Source organism: Propithecus coquereli, unplaced genomic scaffold (genome assembly GCF_000956105.1).
Source record: "Propithecus coquereli isolate 6110/MARCELLA unplaced genomic scaffold, Pcoq_1.0 Scaffold2, whole genome shotgun sequence".
NCBI lineage: Eukaryota > Metazoa > Chordata > Mammalia > Primates > Indriidae > Propithecus > Propithecus coquereli.
Window position 1 is genome coordinate 2,533,601 of NW_012144966.1, and position 7,897 is coordinate 2,541,497.

Consider the following 7,897-nt stretch of genomic DNA (forward strand, 5'->3'; position numbering starts at 1 on the left):
GCCACTTACAGAGAACCCGAGAGAGAGGCAGAGAGATCGTCCCCAGTGTTCCAGGCAGCAGATTTCCAGGTCTGCTCTGACTGTCTCACATGAAGCTCAGGAACAGAGCGCGAGGGGAGGAAGTCAGCGGCATGTCCACTCTGGCGGGAGGTGACAGCCCCTTCCGACCGCAAGCCCCGACACGCACCCCCTTTCTCTCCTTGCGTGCGGGCTGCCGTCGTGGGGCTCCGCGCGTCTCCGACCATGTGCTCCGCCTCGCTCTCCTCCCGGAGCTGTCAGTCGACGGAGCAGGTGAGACGGCGGAAGGACACGGCTTGCCATGGCCTCTACCCCATAGAGATTCCCACACATCAAGACACAGTGGAAATGAAAGCGTCTGCCTGTAACTGTAGGTCAGAGCCACCGCGCCGCTGAGGACCGGCGCGAAGAGTCACCGCGCCGCTGGACACGGCTGTGTCCACGCAGCAGCACTTACTCTCGGGGCAGAAGCTGCGTTCGACGTGGCTGCTCCAGAATTCCTGTGGGAGCTGAGACTCCGTAATATGGGAAGGGATTTTTTTTTTTTTTTGGATGCTGCATTTGCATAGTACACTCATTGTTTTTTACTTAGATAGTTTGTTTTGGGGTGGCTTGAGTAAGAAGGGGCTAACACCCCCACCTGCGTCTGGGTACTGTCATTGGCTGTATCAGTAAGCTATTGCCACATAATGTTGTGCAAAGAACCACCCTAAAAGTCATGCTTTACAACAGCAGGTATTTATTCTTATGCTTACAAGTCTGCATGTCTACTTTGGAGGCGCTGGTGACTGCAGGGAGCTCAGCTCCAACTGGCCTGGGCTCTTCTCCGTGGGTTGGGTTTGCATCTGCGTGTTCACTCTGGGGCCAAGGCCAAGGGGGCAGCAGCTACCCAGCAAAGGTCTTTTCGTGGCCAAGGCAGAGGAGTATGCAAGTGCCCGGCACGATACCCACCAAATATCAAGTGCTGCAAAAAGGACGTCTTTCCTCATCTCCATCCCAAACGCTTATTTATTCATCAACTTTTCTGCCTGTAATGTTTGTAATAAAGCCAAATTAGAATGAATTTCACATCAAGCTAGAGCATATCAACCTGCAGGGTCTGTCTGGAATGGGGAAGAAAGAACAGTCTCAACCTTTTAATATGAGTGTGTCAGGTGTTTCTTATACTGATATGTTTTGGAACAGTCAATAAAATTTGGTTTGCTGGGTTGTAATCACATCAGAGAGCTCGTTAAGCATCCTCTGGTAGCACCCTCTTTCTCCCCCTAGCTGGCTGCGCTTCAGGGGCGTCATGGAGCATTCTGAAATTCAGCTCCAGGCCGGACCTCTCCCTAGACCTGCAGCAGTGGGCCCACCTGCTGTGCCGTTCCACCTGATGTCCCATAAGCCCCTCACACCCAACACCTTCCAAACAGTTGTCATCTGTCCTAAACCTGCCTCTCTCCTTATTTTCCTCTATCTCAGCTGTGGACATCACCTTCCACCCAGCAATCACACTGGACGGCTCCCTTGCTTCCCACATCCAATCAATCTTCAGGTTCATTCACTCATCAACACGCATGTATAGGTCATCAACCAGCTTAGACACCAGGAAGCCAGAGGTGAACAGTCTTGAGCTCCTGGAACTGTTACCCCTCAAATATTTCTTGCATTTGCCCTCTTGGTCCCACCCTGGCTGTCACTGCCTGGCTGAGACCTCCTCTGCATCTCAGGGGTGGCTCTTGCTTCCTTACTTAACTCTGGGCCACCAGCCCCACCCTCCTGAAGTCCTCCTCATGCCCTAACCGGTTTTTATTTTAAAATGCAAATCTGTACTGCTCCCTGGCTGAAGTGCTCTCAGTCACCCTCAACCCTGGTCCAGGCACCTGGATTCCAAAGGGCAATTTAAAAGAAAGCAAAGTAAAATAAAATTCTATTGGAGAGGCAGGCAGAGCTGCCAACTTTTTCTTTTGCCAAATAAGACGTTCAAAACCAACAATGACCATTTAATGATCACTATCTTTTCATAAAAGAAAGGTCATTGTAACCAAACAGTAAAAAACATGGATGTAGTTTTAGAAAAACAAAGTCTTTTAAGTTAGACAGATGTTCTTATTTTTCTCATTTGGGCAGGGCCTGTAAAATCCCCATCATGGAAGACTGGGGACCCTGAGCCCATGGAGGGATAAGCCACCTCCCCAGGGTGCACCCACCCTTCCGTGACCTGGCCTCTGCCCCACCCTCCTCCCACTTCTCACCCAGCCCTGCCAAGAATCAGCGGCACAGGCTGCTCCCACAGATTTTGCTGTTCCTTTGTTTCTCTCTTCCATTTGCCGAAATGCTCACGCCCCTTTCTCTGCTAGACTGTTCTGACTCATCCTTCAAGGCCCCACCCAGGCAAAGCCTCAAGCAGGGAGCCCCTTTGTGCTCCGTGGCCTCCGTGTTTATTGGACCCCCCCCCGCCCGACATGGTCTGTCTCTGGGTTTGTCTCTCTGACTTGGCTGTGATTGATGGTGCCAGGCACATTCTAGATGCTTCCCTGATAGTTACTGAACCAAATTCCTGCTTTACAGCTCAAACTGCCCTCCCCTGTCCCCAGGTCTAGGGTGTGCAGAGTAACCCCAGTCAACCAGCTTTCAGAAGTTCTTCTGCGTCAGCAGGTCACTCCACCATCCCAGCTCTGGCTGACTGAGCACACTCATGCATCTTTTGTAGCCTGGCAAGTTGAGCTCCCTCCTCAAGGTTTCTGAGACTACATAGGGCTGCAGGTCCCTGCTGCCTCCTAGGTCCTCACAGCAGGTCTTCCCTCTCCTTTCCTCAATAACCCCAGCATGTCAGGCATTTACTGAAGATTTGGGAGGAAAAGGCTTAGATTGCAGTCAAACATAATAAAGGCAGCAACTTTAAGCTGTGTGTTGGATAACAGCGTCCTAAAATTCTACCAAGCATTCCCTGCCCTCGGCTCTATCCCTCTGAGAGCCTCCTTAGATGTCTGCGCTGTCACGGGAAAGCCCGGCCACACATCCCATTGGCCTTCCACTCGCCCACCCGTCTCCTATTAAGTCCTTGTGAGCAGCAGTTCCAGTCCTCATTCCTTCCCCTAACTAAGGGTCTGTCTTTGAATATCCCAAACTCACTACTCAGTAATAAAATGCCGACGCCCGCAGATCTGCACGTTGGGCAGCACACACCCACAGCACGAGCTCGGAGGGCAGCTTCCCGCACGCACGGGCAAGGGCCGGCTCTGGCACAGTCCAGAGAGGAAGCCCCCAGGGTTGGGGAGGTTTGGTTCCTTTGTTTGTTTGCTTGGGTTAGTGATTATTTCCCTTAAGATTTGTCAACACAACTAACTTCTCTGCTAGGCTGGAGCTTCCAGGGACAGGGACTTACTTATCTTTATATCCTCAGGATGAAGCGCTCAGTAACTGTTTGCTGAACGAATTAAAGAGCTCGTGAATGGAGCTAGCTTAGCTGAAGAAATAGTGAGCATGCAAAAATGATCGCCAGTGGATCAATGAGTACATTTAAACTGCTGTACTCTTAGTCTGCCTTCTTCTTAGCAGATCCTAATCTTTCTGTTTCTGACACTTAGAGTTAACCTGATCTCAACTGCTCATGACACTTAGCTTGGTCTGACCTTGGACTGTGTAGAGGTTAGTGATTGAGGGCTCAGGCTCTGCAATCAGATAGATGAAGGTTCAAATATGTGTCACTTGGGAGTCCTACATGACCTTGGGCAAGACACAGGGCTTAAATCTGAGTTTCCTCATCTTAACAGTCAAAGTAACAATAAGTTTGAGGAAGGATACATTGAGGCAATCCATATAACTTACTAAGCATAATGTCTTAATGCCTAGCACACAGCAAGCACTTATATATGATAGGCATTTTTATTAATTATTGCCCTTGTCTCCTCTGGCTCTAAGCCCCTTCCCCATGACAAAGGCTTAGCCTCTGTATGGAGATAACAGTTTACTCCTATTACAAGGTACAGCTGCACTAGGTAAAAGTGTTGTGATTGCTCCAAGTGGGTGGTCTTCAAACGTGATTTGGGGAGGGGGTTGTGTGTTTTAACAATATAATCTGTCTTTTTTCCTTTAACAAAATTTATAAGAAATGCCAACATATAATGAGATCAAAGTGGAGTTCTTTATGGTGTGGTGTCTGTGAATGCAGCCTCTAGAGCTGGTCACATCAGTTGGAAACCTCACTCCACCAACTAGTAATACTAGTATGTGTGATTGCTCAAATTATCCAATGAAGCCTCAGTTTCTGCATCTGCAAAATGGGTATAACAATGGTACACACCTAACAGGGTTGCTGCACGAGCTAATGAATATAACAGCATTCGAAAGTTAACCATTATTATGTGGGTGTCTGATTGTGGAAGAAGGAATGAACCCTTAACCATCATTTGTCTCCACTGAAACTACTTTGTAAAACTCCAAGTCTTACTGGTTACACTGTTCTGATTTTATATCTGCCTACACTGCTTCCACCACACCCAGGAACATTTCAGAGTGCCTCTATTCTGACCAAGCACTTGGTATTCTCCATGAACTCCAATATGACAGAAATTTGTCATATTGGAAATTTGAAAATTCTCAGTTTTGAGAAATTTGGAAATTCTCAATTTCACTGCAAGCTCAGGCTTGTGTCCTTTACCCCCTGACTTTAAAAGCTGTATTTATGGATGGGAAGGAAATAGCATCAAAATCACATGGGGCCTGCCTGGGTCACATTCAGCATAATTGGATTCACTCTGAGAAGGATGCATCTGCCTCTTATTAGCCAATCCAGAAAAATCAAAGCACTTGATATGAACCAAATTGTACCCAGAGCTCTTTTCAAAGTCAGTAATAATGTAAATCAATTTGATAAATGAGATCACTTTGATCTAAAATACATTGTAATTTTTACAAATGTGTAATGTTGCAGACATATTTATTTCCAGTTATATAAAGACCATAGATGATGAGGGTGTCATTTCTAAATCCAGAAGGAACTAGGTTTCAGAATGATATATACTTAAAATCAAAACAATATTTATAAAAACCACTCCAGAATTTTCTTTATTAAAAAAGGAAAGTGGTTTTTAAAACCAAGAAAAATATAGTAAATATAAACACTATTTTCTAGTTTCTTATCTAAATAGTCAAAGCAATAAGATACAGCTTTAATTGGTGCTGTGACTCCTTGATTGGCTGAAATTCTTTGGGAGCGGCATGCTTTGATTAAGTGGATTTTCTCTACCTTGTGGAAAATTTTTCTAGAGCATAGTTTTATCCTTTTCTTCCTTCTTATTTCCTTTCTCCCTCCTAGTTCCTCTCCTCTCGGTCTTAAAAATGAGGATAAGGGATATAAGCTAATATTTCAGCTCCTCTGGATAATCAGTCTGAACACTAAATGGGGCTGGGCCACGGTGGTGCACTGCTGCTCTGAGTGACACAGGACCGCGCAGGGGCATTTGCAGCAAAGAGCGGCAGGCTCTGACCTGATTGCACCAGGATCCCTGAAGCGATGCCGTGTTGAGAATGGATCGCAGAAAGGCAAGCATGGGAGCTGGGTCAGCAGCTCTGCACACACCCCCATGGGAGATGAGGGTGACTTGGGTGAGGTGTCGGTAGTAAATCCATGGAGTGAGGGGTCACAGTCGGGATGTATTTTGGAGGCAGAACCAAGTGATTTCTGAGAGACTGAAAGTGGGCGTGATAGGAGAGGAGCCAAGAATGACCCCAAGGTTTTCTCCTGAGCAGCTGGAAGGATGGAGTTGCCACTTTACCGAGATGAAGCCTGGAGCAGGAACAGCCTGGAGGCATAGGGAGGAGAAGGGGAAAGTTGGGCATGAAGAGTTTGTTTGGAGAGAAGTTAAGTGGTGACGCCAAGCTGTCAGTTGGGCGTATGAGATGGGGGTTTACAGGGGAGGTCCAGGCTCGAGAGGCAAATTTGGGCCATATCAGTATAAAGGTGCGATTAGCACCAGGAAGTGAGCATAACACAGAGGGCAAGGCAGAACAAGCCTTGGGCTGGGGCGGCTGTCCACATCTCCACACAGAAGAGGAGGGAGCATCACCAAGGAGACTGCTCTCACAGACCCCGGATGCTTGGACACACCTGTTAGTTTGCATTTTTGTCTCCTATTAGTAAAGTCTGGCACCGATTGCAGTGCTTGGCAGAGACGTTCAATAAATGTTTGTGGGAAGGAGGAAAGGAAGGACAGCAGGGAGGCAAGGAAGCAGGGAGGATCATGAGTTCTAGGGTGCATCCTGCAGGTAGGCTGCTAAAGCTGTATGGGAAATACTGCTGGACTGAGGTGTCAGGAACCTTGAGGCTAGGATGCCGAGTGGGTTGTCCACAAAGCCATTTATGGTCCCCAAGATGATGGCAGGATTTAGGGTGAAAGGAAAAGTGTGAGCCAGAAGACAAGGTCCTCAATGACTGAAGGGATTGAGGGGACAGTCTATAGCTGACAGCAGTGAATCCCAGACAGCACTTTGCTCAAATGGCTTGATCTCACAGGAGGAAGGGTTTCTGCAGGAGAATGCTGAGGAGGGATCTGAGGCAGCACACGGGGGAGGCAGAGGAACCACCTTCCCTTAAAAGGACTACAAATAAGGTGGCCCCTGGGGCAGAGCCTGGTTTTAATTAAGAAAGGAAAGAAAGTTTCATGCAAACAAAGTGGGGGATGCAGAAGAGTTTGATCCCGATAAATAAAGGTTCCAGAGGGCACAGGAACATAAATTTGAAGTAAGGTCAGTAGTGAAAAGAAGAATGAGGAAGAAGAAAGCATGGCACATCCTGGTTCCAAGAAGCTGCAGGATCTTGCATTTTGACTAGGGCCTTGGCAGAGGGGAGGCATGTTGGAAACATCCATCTTCCAGATTCTGGCCAGCAGAGACCAAGCATTCTGCTGGTGCTGGCAGCCTGATAAAGTTAGCAGAGTACCATCATTGCTCAGCTTTCATATAGAACATGCTTGGAAAAGTGTCCTGGTGTCTCCCTGTAGAGCTGTAGTTCAGGTGTTAAGGACAGGGTCAGTGGGCCTCAGGTTAAATCACAGCAGGCTGCAGGGACCAGCAGGCCTAAGGATTCATGTAATAAAATGGGAGGGGCTTGCAGGTGTCCTTCCTGAGAGACTGCTTCCCCCAGAAGAGTGGAGGGGACAAGCTGGGATTCTACCCTATGCAGACCTTCTCATCCCAGTGGAACCCTGGAGGCTCACCTGGTGAGCAGGACCAAAGACTCACTGAGCCAGGCTCGGGTTGGCTTGGAGAAGAGGATCCTGCTGTAGCCCTTTCCGCCTGATTATCCTCCTTTCTACTCTTCCCATGGTTGTCCTATCTCGAGCTCTTCCTGCTGAAACTGTTCACATGCCGGGCACAGTGGCAAGTAGTACTTGGGAGGCCAAGGCAGGAGGATAGCTTGAGCCCAGGAGTTCAAATCCAGCCTTCAAATCCCTGTCTGCAATAATTAAAAAAAAAAAAAATTGTCCACATGGAAATGAACCTGTTTGTCCTGATTCATGTTCACATGAAAATGAACCTGATTTCCTGCTAGATCATGAAATCCTCGAGGACAGAGAAGTGTCTTAGCCATGTTTGTATCTTCTGCACCCGGAACCTTGCCTTTATTCAGTCATCCAAGCATCTGAAGATTGGGGAAACAGGATGAAAATGGGTAAGGATTCAGAAAGTCTCTCCCTGATGACTTGGCAGCCGAGAATGTCTCTGCAAGTGTTCAAGCTGTTCCCTTTCTCTGGGCCAACTTAATGTATGGAAGACGCCAACAGCAGGCAGCACGCAGTAACTAAGCAAGGCTGGGAAGGCCTGCTCCACGCCTCCCTGGTCCATATTTAACTCAAACAAATAAACACTTAGGATCTTTTAAATTCTCCATTAG